The following is a 16,471-nucleotide window of genomic DNA, read 5'->3' as shown; positions in this document are numbered from 1 at the left end:
GAAAAAGTAGTATCGCTAAGTTAACCATGTCAATTACGTTAAACCCGGAGCAGTTAGGAAAAAGATGCCAAAATTTGTGACATGACTACTGCCATGTGCATATGACAGGGGGCAGAGTGGTGGGTGGGTGCCATGAAATGATTTTTTAAGTTGGGTTCTATAACACTAATTATTTATCATTAAAACCTTTTTTTAAGACATTCACATTGCTTTTAAGAAATTACATAGAAGAAAGATGTAGGGAAAGTGATAGTGTTACTTTACAGACATATGAAATGGGAAGGAAGTTTCCCACTTGCTACAAGTGTTGAACCAAAAAAAAAAAAGTGAAAAATAGCTGGCAAGTTTAACAAGGATATTATGCTGTTTAATTCCTAAATATCATTACCTAATCTTTCAATCCATTCAGATGTTCCCCTCAACTCAATCTTTCTTTTTCCAACATTTATAATTGTAAAATTAACAGTGAATAATCTAAAATAGTTAGTATAATGTAAAATAGCATAAAAAATAAGTCATTGTTATATTAGTACAGTTGGATCAAAAATAAGTCTTTTATATAGAAAGTCTTTTAAAATCTCACAGAATCAATAAAATCTCACACAGTCTTTTAAAATCTTAAAGATTTTTTTTATTAAAATAGTCTTTTAAATGAACCTTCAACTTCTTATTTGAGCAAATAGTCAATTACCTTCAGAAATTGTAACTTTCGTCAAAAACTTCCTTAATTGTTTGACAAAATTTCCATGGGGATTGCTGCTAAGAAGAGACATCTATTGACTCTTGATGTCTGAAGTCTGACCTATTAACATATTGAGAAGTAAATCACACACGAAATTTTAACATCGATAAATGGTATTTAACCTGATTTACAAAAATTTAAAACCATGCTTATAGCTTGTAAAATCAATACCATTGTAGAAGTACTTGTAGGATAATGCATTTAAATGTCTACACGCTCTTAAATATATATTGAAGTGAAATGGAAAAGCAAATATCAGGAAATTGATGTAGCTAACTTTTGTTGTTCAATGATTGTTGATTGCATGATTATGTTAAATGACGATACAACAATCTTCAATTAATCTTTAGCTTTGATATCAATAAAATTTTGATTGATTGCACTACATAATATTGTAATAATTATGTAAATTAATTAATATTTGGGTTGTATGGAACGGTAGAAGGAATAGAGAGGGTATGGAAAAGGATGCCAAAATCTGATAGGAGTGTGCTATTCTTGTTGACAAAATAGTTTACAATGGGATTAAGAAATGGCATGGAAGGAAGAATGATGTAGGAAAAGTGATGCTTACTTACTTAACTAAATAAAAGCAGAGAGCCACACAATATATCATTTTAATCCAAAATAATTGTCTCATTCATTTTTTCTATAACAGTGAAACCTTAATGTCTCTTTAGATAAACAGAAAAATTATGGACAAAGTCATTGAAATATAAAAAAATTGGATCATGTTAACCGGTTCTCCGGGGCACTGGTCTGGTTAACATTTCCCAAAAAAAAAAAAATCCAAAACAAGAGAAAAAAGATAAGGAATTATTAATATTAAAGTCAAGGAGACAGAAAACTAACACCTAAAGGGTTGATTTTAATTGGGACCACAACCCACGCGGAAATAGACAAGAGAAAAAAGAAAGAGTTGGTAAAATTATTTTATTGTGTTATTGGTTCACACGGATATACATAAGGAAGTTTCACACTTCTTGCTCCTGTTTCTTCTCAATGGACACTCATAAATAACTCTTAAGTGAAATTCATTTTATCTCAGTTTATGTTCTTGTTTTTTTAGTTAATGGTTTTGGTTATGATTTTAGTTATTGCTGTTTCTGTAGTCAATTTGGTGCTGTCAGGCCTAATCATGCATTTAATGGAATTTTGAATCTTAATTAACTATTTAGGGTTTGTTTCTATTGACTTATTTGAGCTTATAAACTGATAGAAGCACTTGTGAGACTTGTTTTAAATCGACTTATAGCTTATTTGAATGCAACTTAACTTATATGAAAATGATTTGACATCATTTTATGTAGTGTACCAGGTCAAAAAGGTTATGGTTGGATGGATTTCTCAAACTACTCTGTCCTTACTAGGAAAGATCGCTTTGATCTAGAAGAAGTAATGTGTGATAAAGAACCGACATTTATGACATCCTTTTGCAAGAGTCGTGACCTTTGTTCTCTAGAATCCGACTTAATGAACTGCTATTGTTCAGATATAATGTGATCTAGTGTTAGATATGATGCATTCTAAAATATTTTTGGAATTTGCTGTTTATACTTGCTTAAGTTTACGACCATGCTCCAGTAAAAAAAAAAGTTTACAACCATGCTTATAGGAGTGTTGTTGACAAACTAGTTTACAATGGGATTAAGAATCAACGTTTTGATCCCTTTAGGTACTGTTTTTAAGCTTTATGATTTTTTAGGTCCTTTTCATATTGATGTTTCCCTCAAACTTATACCTTTTTTCCATTCTTTTTCTTTAAGACATTTACATTGCTTTATGGAAATTACATGGCAGGAGGATGTAGGAAAAGTGATGGTTACTTACTTCATTCTGATGTTGACTTCAAGTCAACCTTTCTTTTTCCAACACATCAGAAATAATGGAGACTCAAACACAAAAGACTGAGCAATATGATTTAGGTTTAATTGTACTTTTGACCTCTCAAGTCTCATAAGTATGTGATATTGACCCGGTATTTTGGAGACTCAAACACAAGATTATGATGATGACTCAACATTTTATTTTTTGAAAAATAATCAAATTGTTGACACCACATACTATATGCTTTTTACCATATGCAATTTGTTTGCAACAGTAAAAAAATCAATTAACAATACCATCAACTGTCATAATATATGGTTCAATCAAATCCATACACTTAAACCTCTTCAAGTCTCTGTAGCAATTAGAAAAGTAACAAAAATATGTCAAGTATTTTCACCATAATCCCCACATTGAACACAATTTTGAAGGTAAAGTATTTTTTTTTACAAGCTTTATTATAGTTCGTAAAAAAAACAATTAATATACACCCAAATAAATTTCCTCACATATAGAGGGGCTTCCAAATTTAAAACTAGAGACCATTCAGCAAATTTGAACTAGAAACCATAATTTAATGAGTATTTTGATTTAGAGTTATCTATTTAAAGTCTAGAAATTTAGAGTTATCACTTATGTGACTTCTTAGTTCTTGCTTATTATAAGATCACATCAAATCTATTCTTGCTGAGACTAAAAAATTACATGGAAGAATGATGTAGGAAAAATGATACTTTTTTACTTTACCGAAGATATGAAATGGGAAGGAAGTCGTACTAGGTGATAGTCTTTAACTAAATAAAAAACCATAATGTCTCTTTAGATAAATAGAAAAAATTATGGAGAACGTGATTGCAATATAACAAAAAAGATATCAGAAAAGTAAAGGAATTGTTAATTTTAAAGTTAGGGAGAAAGAAGAACACTAACATCTAAAGGGTTGAATTTTAAATTTATAAGGTAGTCTTTCTGGGACCACAACCCACGCGGAAATAGACAAGAGAAAAAAAAAAGTTGGTAAAAAGGAACGGAGGGAGCACCAGTTTGATTTTTAGGATTTTTAGGCCCCCCACATTGTTTTACAAAAGATAGGAATGTTAGCAGCCAAAACACAGTGGATTTAGTCCCACAACGGATAGATAAAATTCTTGAGAAGAGTTTATATAAAGAAGGAAACTCCTCGTTTTATAAATTGATTTTATAAAGATGAGTTAGGTTCCATAATTCACAGCATTACTTATTAAACTGTTTGATTTGTATGTCTAAATTTCTAAATATCATTATTTCTTTTTCCAACCTTTATGATTAAAAAATTACCAATGAAAAGTAGGACATAAGTTACTTTAAAAAAGAGAATTATTATTTATTGTTTTTATGCTATATGATTTTTGAGGTCTAATCACATTATGCTTCCCACAAACTGTACCTTTTTTTTCTTCTTCTTTTAAGACATTCACATTGCTTTACAGACATTACATGGAAAGAGGAGGTAGAAAAAGTGATGGTTATTGTATAGAAGATAGGAAATAGGAAGGAAGTTTCTTACATGTGGGTGGTATGATTATTGTGACTGGTCCACACGACGGCTATAGAAAAAGGAGAATTGGAACTGTCAGTCCCTATATATAGGAGTCTTTTATAAAAATTACGGAGATTAAGAAGTTGGTTGTAGTATTAAATTTGTATATAATTACTGTTGTTTTTACAATTTTATCCTTAAGAGAGAGAGTTAATTTATGTTTTCAACAAAATATTTATTGTTGATTGAAGAAAAAGATGCAAAATAAATAAAGATATGTTGGTAAAGAAATAATTAATGTACTTGGAAATACCAAAGAGATCTTATAAAAAAGAAAAAAAAAATTCTCAAAAGGGTCTTATAATTGGGGACGGAGGTAGTATATAACAGTTACTCCCTTTCAAGTTTTCTAATTTTTTGGGACAATTAATGACGTGGCACGAGGGCAACAAAAATAATGGTTCTTCAATGATTTTCACTAAAGAAAAAGTTGAAACGTAATTGATAGGGGGAAAGTGGTGGGTGGGGGTACCATGAAATGATGAAAAGGATAAAATAGTGAGCAAAGAAACATATGTCCCCCATTGAGATGCTTTGGGGTAATATAAAATCGGAAATGCAAAGGAATGTGTTTGAGACTCTTGTTAAAGAAATTAAAATGAAAACATTGTATTGAAATATGATGAAAAATTATATATTAGTTTTTTTTTAGTTAAAATTTTGTTGTTTGTAATTAATTTTTTAATTTTGTTAAATAATGATTTAAGGGTATTTGAAACGATCGAGGGAGATATTTGTGTGTCAGGGTGCGGTCATGCGGAGTCAGCGTCCCATATGTTTCTCCATTGTGATGTTTTCAGGTCGTTATGGCAGCATATCCTCCGGTCTTGGATTGGTGTGTCTGGTGTAGACCCTCTCAATATAATTGATCACTTCTTCCAATTTACTCAGTATACAGGTTCATCAAAGGCTCGCTGAGCGTTCCTTCAATTACTTTGGCTTCTTTGTGTCTGGCTGATATGGGGAGAACGCAATAATAGGATTTTTAACAGCGTAGAAACGCCTATTTTACAGCTTTTAAATAAAGTAAAATTTCATTCTTTGTGGTGGCTAAAAGCTAAAAACACTACGTTTGTGTATGGCACTCACAGATGGTGGTCGGATCCTATGTTGTATTCTCATGCATATAACTTGTATGACTCTTATTTGGTTGGGGTGTACTCTTAGGTACATCTTGTACTGATGAGTTTACATCGCCATTGTTAACCCTAAAAAAAATTATATATAAAAGTTATTAAGTTATTTAGACAAAACTTTCGGAAGTTAAAACTAATGTTATGAATTTTCTAATTTTTGAATTTTTAAAATGATAAAGCATCATAATAAGAGGAGTAATAATTTATTTGGAGTCTAAAAAGATGTTATAAATATACAGAATAATGGAAAACTCTAATTATCCATCGTCCTATACAAGGCTCTTGTCCCCAACATACCGTATATAAGCATGCATTCTTTTGTCCCCATCTGAAGAGTACTAAAGACCTAGAAGTACCGGTTGGTATTCCTAATACCTAATTACTATAACCTTTGATAGATCAAACATGTTATAGATCCCAATTTATATGTATACTCATATTTTCATTCAACCCAAAATATATCATTATGATTTTAATCTTTATAGAGCATGATACATTAATAAAATAATTCCAAAATAAGTCTTATCAAGGCGTAACCTGTCTATCATAGCTGTAAAATTTGGATAAACTTTTTAGCAGCAAAGTACAATGAGATAAACATGAAGAGCATAAATCATAATATATGTTTTTCAATTTGTTTTGTATGCCCATAAATCACAACTCAGCTAGCAAAAATGCCAAAATTTATCTAATAAATTACGAAAGACAACTTCTCAATAGTCTTTGCACAAAATGATCCCCGAGAAATAATAAGTGCATCATTAAAGTTTCTAGAACAAACGTGCAACATCAAATCAAATAAGTGTAGAAAATATTTTTCCTTAAAAAAAAAAAAAGGCAAGATATAAATGAAATTGGTGTGATGCATTTTTTTAGATTGAATTTGTTAGGTTAAATAATTGCAAACCTAATAAAGCAAATGAGTGGGAAAAAATTAGGTTAAATTGTTGCAGACCGAACAAAATTAATAAATAAGGATTTGAGATGAAAAGTGTTAATTTTTCTTTTGTTGTTGATGCATGTGTGTTTCTTTCGATGCATGTCTATATGAGAAGTGCTAAAATAACTTGTTTATCTTTATCATATACTTATGAGAAGTGCAGTTGATTTGATTTTTTGAGCGTTATGATAGAAGCCGTTCTCTACAACGAAGAGATAATGCAGTTTATGGACTAATTGTTCATAATATTTCAAAATTAACATCTGTTTATTGCAACGAAGAGAGAATGCAACCTATGGACTAATTGGTCATACTTAAAAATTGATATTTGTTTGCTGCAACGAAAAGATAATGCAGCCAATGAGTTAAATGCTCATAGTAATTATGATAACCGTTTCCTGCCACGAAGAGATAATGCAGCCTATGAGTTTCAAGCTCATAGTAATTATGATTACCGTTAGCTGCCACGAAGAGATAATGCAGCATATGAGCAGGGGCGTCCCTAAGGGGGTGCAACCAGCTCAAACGAGCTGGGCCTCCCTCAAGGATATATGGGCCTCAAATTTTTTTTTTTGAAATGGATCCACTCCTGCGCGGTTCTCAACCATTTGATTAATCTAACGGTAGTGTGTTAATTAGAGGAGAGAGAAACATGAGTCCACTTCATTTTCTTCAATTTTACGGACAGAATAACCATGAATTTTACAGAATAACTTCATCCTCTCCGGAGAATGTTGTATGAACATTGAAGAAATTTAGTTTTTATAATTTGTTGAGCCAATTAAAAACTATAATATAACATAAAACAAAGTTGTAATTTGATGACTCAACATTTTATTTTTTGAAAAATAATAAAATTGTTGACACCACATACTATACGTTTTTTACCATATGCAATTTGTTTGCAATAGTAAAAAATCAATTAACAATACCATCAACTGTCATAATATATGGTTCAATCAAATCCATACACCTAAACCTCTTCAAGTCTCTGTAGCAATTAGAAAAGTAACAAAAATATGTCAAGTATTTTCACCATAATCCCCACATTGAACACAATTTTGAAGGTAAAGTAGTTTTTTTACAAGCTTTATTATAGTTCGTAAAAAAAAAACAATTAATATACACCCAAATAAATTTCCTCACATATAGAGGGGCTTCCAAATTTAAAACTAGAGACCATTCAGCAAATTTGAACTAGAAACCATAATTTAATGAGTATTTTGATTTAGAGTTATCTATTTAAAGTCTAGAAATTTAGAGTTATCACTTATGTGACTTCTTGGTTCTTGCTTATTATAAGATCACATCAAATCTATTCTTGCTGAGACTAAAAAATTACATGGAAGAATGATGTAGGAAAAATGATACTTTTTTACTTTACCGAAGATATGAAATGGGAAGGAAGTTACCCACTAGGTGATAGTCTTTAACCAAATAAAAAACCATAACGTCTCTTTAGATAAATAGAAAAAATTATGGAGAACGTCATTGCAATATTAAAAAAAAGATATCAGAAAAGTAAAGGAATTGTTAATTTTAAAGTTAGGGAGAAAGAAGAACACTAACATCTAAAGGGTTGAATTTTAAATTTATAAGGTAGTCTTTTTGGGACCACAACCCACGCGGAAATAGACAAGAGAAAAAAGAAAGAGTTGGTAAAAAGGAATGGAGGGAGTATCAGTTTGATTTTTAGGGCCACCACATTGTTTTACAGAAGATAGGAATGTTAGCAGCCAACACAGTGGATTTAGTCCCACAACGGATAGATAAGATTCTTGAGAAGAGTTTATATTGAGGAGGAAACTTCTCGTTTTACAAGTTGATTTTATAAAGATGAGTTAGGTTCCATAATTCGCAGCATTACTTATTAAGCTATTTGATTTGTAAGTGTAAATTTTTAAATATCATCATTTCTTTTTCCAACCTTTATGACTAAAAAGTCTAAATTTCTAAATACCATCATTTCTTTTCCCAACCACCTTTATGACTAAAAAGTCTAAATTTCTAAATATCATCATTTCTTTTTCCAACCTTTAAAATAATTAATGTATTTGGAAATACTAGAGGATCTTATGAAAAATGGTTAATTATTTTTTCAAAAGAATTTCATAATTAAAGACAGATATAGTAACGTTTTTAGGACAATTAATGACGTGGTACGAGGGCAACAAAAATAATGGTTCTTTAATGATTTACTAAAGAAAATGTTGAACGATAATTGATAGGGGGAAGAGTGGTGGGTGGCTACCATGAAATGATGAAAGGATAAAATAGGGAGCAAAGAACCATATGTCCCCACTGAGATGCTTTGGGGTAATATAAACTCTTTGTTAAACAATTTAGAATGAAAATATTATATTGAAAAATGATAAAAAGTGATATAAAAGTCTCTAGTGAAATAAAAGCACAGGTCCCGCAATATGAGTAAATTATAGTTTAAAAATTTGTCTAAATTTTATTTTGTTTTATAATACTAATCAAATATTAATATCCTTGTGGTTTTACTATCTAATACATTTTTTTTTTATTTTTCTTTTCCTAAACAAGATTAACTAAAGCTTTTCAAGTTGTGTGAAATTATAAAAGTGGTTTATATTTTAACACAAGTGAATACTTTCTAACATTTTATACGTGTAATTAACAGAAAACAAATAAAAAATAAGATGGAGGAATTAGTTGCAATTTTTTTTTTTTTTTTAATATATGCATGTAAATATTGTGGATAATGTGCAGTGGTTCATGCACGCTTTGGCATGTCATGGGTCAATGGTTCAACTTCTAAGATATCCTTTTGGCTTCTTTAATTTATTTTTTTTAGTATGAGAGGATCTTCATTTCATCTTAATTTTCCATGGATTTGGGGTGGAAATTTTTTACTCTATAACCTAACAATTATATCCTTACCCCTACAAATCATAAAAGATATCAATTTTAACCCTTCACAAACGAATTTGATAGGGTATAATTTTCATTTGAGGTTCATATGTCCTCAATACTCTCTTCTTCCTCCAACCTGCCCAACTCTCATCAACATAGTGGATTATTTATTAAACAGAATATCATTTTTTCTTCTTATTTTTGTTAGAGCATTTCTTCTAATTTTTTGTCCATACTTTTCGTATAAAATAACAAAGCTCTAGTAAAGAACATTATAATCAATCTCTAAAAAAACATTATAAACTTTATTTTTTTTGCCTCAGATAATAACAACATAGAAGGTTTATAAAGATATTTGATTAAAATTGTATGTTAATTTTATTGATTACTATATTGATCCTCCATGTATTAGTTACAATGATGACAATTTCTTATTCGAGGAATATATAATTTGATTGTTATATTGATCCTCCATGTATTAGTGGAGGATTGGGTAAAACGACACTTACTCGACATATAAGTTAGGACATATAACTGAAGGAATTCCAATCATAAAACAAAGGCTACATACAAAGAAAGTTTTGTTGATTCTCGATGATGTTGACAAACTAAAGCAGTTGCGAACTTTGGTTGGAGAGCTTGGTTGGCTCGGTCCTGGTAGTAGAGTCATAGTATAATTATGATAACCGTTTGCTGTCACGAAGAGATAATGCAGCCTATGAGTTACAAGCTCATAGTAATTATGATTACCGTTGGCTGCCACGAAGAGAAAATGCAGCCTATGAATCAAGTGCTCATAATATTATGAAATGAATACCGTTCGCCACAACGAAGAGAAATGTGGTATATATATATATATATATGTTCGCCACAACGAAGAGAAAATGTGGTCTATCTCCGTTCACCACAACAAAGAGACAATGTGGTATATATATTATACATGATGAAAAAGGAAATAAATGATAAATAATATGAAATGTGTTGAATTTTATTATTATTTTCGATTCTGGATGTGTTGCAAAACTTTTTGTACGACTAACTATTGGTGAAATTCTCATCCCTTTTTTCTATAAATGCTTGATACGATCTTTCGCTTTATGCCTTATATTTCATACCACAACCTGTGGTTTTATTTATTCATATCACAATTTAAAATGGAGAATTTTTTTCGTCCTTCTTTGTTATTTTTTTCTTTTCGTCCAGTGGCATGCTCAAGGCGTGATTATCCATCCTTTTAATCTTTCAATATGCAAATTTGTTGATTTGATTGGTTAACACAAGACGTGATCATATGACGGTGGAGTTTTGATTGGGTTACTTGTCTTTTAATTCATCATATGTTCTTCATTGAGCAAGTCCAAGAAGGGTGCCAGTTGAGGGCTTTAATATTTTAAAAAAAAGTCAATGGCATGCTCGCCATTTTAAAAATAGAACAGAAAAACACTTAAAAGAAAATGCACATGCTCACAGCTCACCGTTCTATTTGTAGAACTCAGAAAAAGCCTGCAAGCTCACATCTCAATGAGTTTGGTTTTCTCTTCCTTTTCTTTTTTGTGATCCGTCATCAAAATTCTAGTTTATTCTCTTTCATCCATCAAAGAGGGATGATATAGAATCAATTTTTGACCTAAAATCACCCATCTCAATTGAGGCAGAAAATAAGAAGGAAGTTTCCCACTTGGTGAAAGTCTCTTGTGAAATAAAAGCATAGGTCCAGCAATATGAGTAAATTATAGTTTAAAAATTTTGTCTAATTTTTATTTTGTTTTATAATACTAATCAAATATTAATATCCTTGTGGTTTTACTATCTAATAATTTTTTTTTTAATTTTTCTTTTCCTATACAAGATTAACTAAAGCTTTTAATGTTAGTTTGTTTTAATTCAAGTTTAGTTTAGTGATAATCACAATCAGTGGTTAATCACATTTTGTTTTAGTTTGTTATGAAGTTTGTTAGAGGTTAGCAGATAAGATCTAAAGTTTGTTACATTGCTTGTGCTTCAAGCAACTTAGCTAGATATTGTATATAAGCTACCTCCTTTGAACATTTTTCGTATGGAAAATCAATAAGAATCAATTACAATTTCACCATAATTTTTCTCTCTCTCAATTCTCTCTATAATTCACAAAACCTTAGAATCAGAAACTGCTTCTCAAACTGCTTCTGAACTAGCTTCTGAACAGAGCTTAGGAACAAGCTTCCGCTTCTGAACAAGCTTCCGCTTTTGGTTTTCTGCGCTATCAAATTGGCATCAAGAGCCTTTGGTTTCGTTCTAAGGGGTTATCAAGATCTTCAATAATCATGCAATTTGTAGGAAGAAACGCTGAAGGAAACACCATGAATGGTAGCAGCAGTTTCAACACACATCTTCCAATTCTTGAAGCACGCAATTGGAAAAGATGGAGTGCAGTGATGAAGAATCTGTTTGGAGCACAAGATTTGCTTGAAATTGTGCATAATGGTGTAGGTGAATTAGCTGCGAATTTAACACCCCGTTTTCCCAATATAAAATTTCATTTACATAATCAGAGTTTTCCACGTAAACGGAATGCTACACTTCTTAAAAATCATAAACGGAATAATTAACTAATTATCCATCAAAATTCAATAAAAAAATATTCAATACTTTGCAGCGGAATTTATTTCAACATCTAAATAGTCTTTGGCACGAAGGTCTCATCATAAAATATCTCGTAAAAATCCAATCTAAAAACATAGTCATAATCTTCATAAAGTAATACGTAAGGAATAGAAAATAGCCATGAAGTTCTCATCCCGTTACGTATCAGAGCACCTAAAGACACGGTGAGAGATAGCCACTCACGACAACAATCAACAGCTACTTATTCTCGATCACCTGCAAGTTACTCATACGAAGAGCAACATTTCCAAGCAGAAGGGGTGAGATTTCACATTCAATAATAATAAGCATATAATTCATCAAAAGCATTTAATTACTTATACTTCAATAATTAAGAACATTAGTCTTCTTATAAGACTTCATTAATAATTCAATCAACTTCTAATCATCATTAACTTCATATTCATCACATTATACACAACGTCATATAACAACATAAATATCATTTTATATTGTCAAAAAAAAAACAAACATAAACATCATTTTATAACATCATATACTTCACATCATATAACAACATAATCACATCATAAGCACTTCATTAACGACACATGGGTAATTAACAACTTAACAACAACGACACGACTTCAACTCGACAATGAAACTTAGACATCTTACACATCTTGAACCATCTAGACAAAATGCAACTACGACCTCTTAATCGTGGTACCAACCAGGGCATCAAGCCCCCAACGTATTGAGCGTAAATAGGCTCCTAGGGCATCAAACCCTCAACTTCTTTGAGCGTAAATAGACTTCTAGGGCATCAAGCCCTCAACTTATTTGAGCAAAGGCTCCAGGGCATCAAGCCCTCAACTTAAATGAGTATGCATGGACTCAACAACTTACATCTTGGACAACATCGACATCTTAAGACTCCAATACTTTGGAACGAAAACTTACAACTTAGACAACATCAACAACTTAAGACTCAAATACTTTGGAACGACAGCTCACAACTTAGACAACGTCAATAACTTAAGACTCCAATACTTTGGAACGACAACTCACAACTTAGACAACGTCAATAATTTAAGACTCCAATACTTTGGATCAACATCTTACAACTTCACAACTTAGACTGACATTTGCAGCTTATATAACACATCTTTAAAACACACATCTTCAAATAGCACATCTTTATATCAACACATCTTCAAATAACACATCATCAAATAATTCATCATTACATATTATCAAACATTTTAATTAAACTAAATATTCAAATCATTGTAAATTAAAATCAAATCAAATATCCTGATTTGCAATCTAAATCCGATTGTGAACTAGAATCATAACCAATTTGGGGACTTATTTTTACTTGTTTTGTTGAAGGACCACCTATTAGATATGATAAGCATTTAAAAATCACGATAAACAAAGGCAAGTTACTCTATTTTAAACAGTCAAAATTTGTTACATAAAATTCTGCACATAGTAAACATCAGTAAAATTATAACTAACAAAAGGAAGGTCCTATAATTGGTTCACGTAAAATAAGGACTAGTATATGAAATCAAAGTAAATCGATTGTCAATTATAACTAACAGGAAACATGTAAACACAAATTGTAGCCTATTAACAAGAAGTACGATGTCATGAACAATTAACAAGTGCAAAATAACTAGCTAATTCAAATTATTATATAATGAAAACAAGCCAATGAGTCAGGTAACTGTGCAGCGGTTTTACCTTCTACGATTTGTAAAATAATCATACAATAGGACAACATACAGAACATCTCTTATACTGATCGAATATAGAATTCACCGAATATAGCACATCAAAGTCATAAATTTAAAGATAAGAGCATACCAAAATCACACCGATAAATTATAGCACGAATTTAACATATTCATTATAACAAACAAAAAATACTTTTAACCCTAATTCTCAAATTCTAAAACTTTAACCTACAACCATGTTAAATTCAATTTCAGAATTATACGACTTAGAATTAGAGAAAGTTAGTCTCACCCTTACCTTAACAATGAAAATCGCAGCTCTCTAGGTGTTTCTCCCTTCTCTTAGCTTTTTCTCCCTTTTCTCTAAAATTGGTTGTTTTTTCTTTTCTTTTCTTTCTAAACTAGGTTTTTCCTACTTATAACTCCACCATCTATCTTATCTTATTTCTCTTTCTCCCCCCAAACTTTCTAAAATCTCATAACAACCCTTAAACTCAATATTATTTTATTTTCAAACCTTATTCTATTAAATAATATAATAAGCCACTTAATAAATCATATAATCATATAATATATTCTAAACTCTTCTTAATAAAACAAATAATTCAAAGAGGGCGTTACAGCGAATGTCACTGAAGTGAAAAGGAACGCACACAAGGAATTGAAGAAGAAAGATTGCAAGGCTCTATTCTTGATTCAACAAAGTCTTGATGAAGGAAACTTTGAAAGAATCTCAAAATCATTGAGTTCAAAGGAAGCATGAGACATTCTTTCAAAGTATCATGAAGGTGATGATAAAGTGAAATTGATTAAGCTTCAATCACTGAGAAGGAAGTTTGAACTGATGCAAATGGAAGATGAATAGAAGATTTCTGAATACATCTCTAAACTCATCAATCTTGTGAATCAGATGAAGGCTTGTAGTGAAGCAATCACTGATCAACAGATAGTTGAAAAGATTATGAGGACCCTATCTTCAAGATTTGATTTCATTGTGGTGGCAATTCAGGAATCAAAAGATGTTAAGACATTGAAGATTGAGGAGTTGCAGAGTTCATTAGAAGCTCATGAATTGATGGTTTCAGAAAGAAGCAATGAAAGATCAATTCAACAAGCCCTGCAAGTTCAAACTATCAAGAAGGATGATTATGATAGGAAGAACTTCAAGAAAGGGAAGAAAAACTCTAAGGGAGGAAACTGGTCTACAGGCAAGAACAATGGATCTGATAAAGGTGAATCTTCAAAGGAAGGAAATTCTAATCAAAAGAAGAAAGTTGATAAGAAGAAGATTCAGTGTTTCAAATGTGAGAAATTTGGACATTATGCATCTGAATGTTGGTCTGGTAAAGGAAAGCAATCAAAGAATGATGAAGAGGAAGCCAAAATTGCTCAAGATGATTCAGATTCTGAGTCATTATTCATGATGGTTACAACAACTAGTAATGAGAGCTGCAATTCAAAAAGTTGGTTCTTAGATACTGGTTGTTCTAATCATATGACTGGAACCAAGACATGGTTAAGAGAAGTGGATTCTGGAAGAAACACAAAGGTGAAACTTGCAGATAATAGAGTCTTAGTTGCAGAAGGAATGGGGAATATTGCTATTGAAGGAAAGAATGGGAAAGTGGCAATAATTGAAGAAGTTCTCTATGTTCCTAGAATGCAGTGCAACTTGCTGAGTGTAGGTCAATTCATTCAGAAAGGATACTCAGTTACTATGAAGGACAACACCTTTAAGTTGTTTGATCATCATCAAAGGTTAGTATTGAAAACTCTTCTTGCAAAGAATAGAACCTTTCAGACCAATATGAAAGCTGTAGATTTGAACTGTTTATCTGCTATGGTAAAAGATGAAGGTTGTTGGTTATGGCACTATAGATTTGGTCATCTCAATTTTAGAGGTCTTAATAAATTGGTTGATAAAGAAATGATTTTGGGAGTGCCTAAAAATGGAGATACCTAACACAGTTTGTGATACTTGCTTGTTGGGGAAGCAACCTAGAAGTGCATTCAGTTCAAGTTCAGCAAGTAGATCAAAGGAGCTGCTTAATGTTGTATATTCAGATGTGTGTGGTCCTTTAGAGGTTCCTTCATTAGGAGGAAATAAATATTTCATCAGTTTTGTTGATGAGTTTAGCAGAAAACTCTGGCTATATTTGATTAAGGCCAAAAGTGAAGCATTTGATATGTTCCAGAAGTTTAAAATCTTAGTTGAAAAACAAAGTGGTAAATCCATTAAGTTTTTAAGAACTAATGGTGGTGGTGAGTATACCTCAAAGGTGTTTGAGAAGTTTTGTGAAGACAATGGCATCGTGCATGAAGTCACTGCTCCTTATACTCTACAACACAATGGTTTGGCAGAAAGAAGGAATAGAAGCCTGCTTGACATGACCAGAAGTATGCAAAAGATGAAGAAGATGCCTAATACATTTTGGGGAGAAGCAGTAAGAACTGCAGCATACATCTAAGAGAAGAAAGTTGGGGGACAAGAGTGAGCCTATGATACTGGTTGGCTATCATGAAATAGGTGCATACAAATGGTATCATCCTCTAAATCACTCTATAGTGATTAGTAGAGATGTAAAAATCTGTGAAAATGAAGCATGGGATTGGACCAAGAAAGAGAAGAGTTCCAGTCACACAATTCCCACAATAGATGTAAAGTGGGTTTTCAAATTGAAACTGAAGCCAAATGGTGAAGTAGCCAAGCACAAAGCAAGATTAGTGGCTAGGGGATTCATGCAGAAGGCCGGTATAGATTACTTTGAAGTATATGCTCCAGTTGCTAGATTGGAAACTGTGAGATTGATAGTTGCTATAGCTTGTGGAAGAAACTGGCCAATGCATCATTTGGATGTAAAATCTGCTTTTCTGAATGGTCCTTTAGATGAAGAAGTGTATGTGACACAACCACCAGGTTTCAAAATCAAAGGGAAAGAAGATATGGTGTATAGATTACACAAAGCTCTCTATGGATTGAAACAGGCACGAAGAGCTTGGAACAAGAGAATTGACAGCTTTCTTGTGCAGCAAGAATTT

The sequence above is a fragment of the Medicago truncatula genome, chromosome 6 (assembly GCF_003473485.1).
Source record: "Medicago truncatula cultivar Jemalong A17 chromosome 6, MtrunA17r5.0-ANR, whole genome shotgun sequence".
Taxonomy (NCBI): Eukaryota; Viridiplantae; Streptophyta; class Magnoliopsida; order Fabales; family Fabaceae; genus Medicago; species Medicago truncatula.
Note: the sequence above shows the minus strand (reverse complement) of the source record.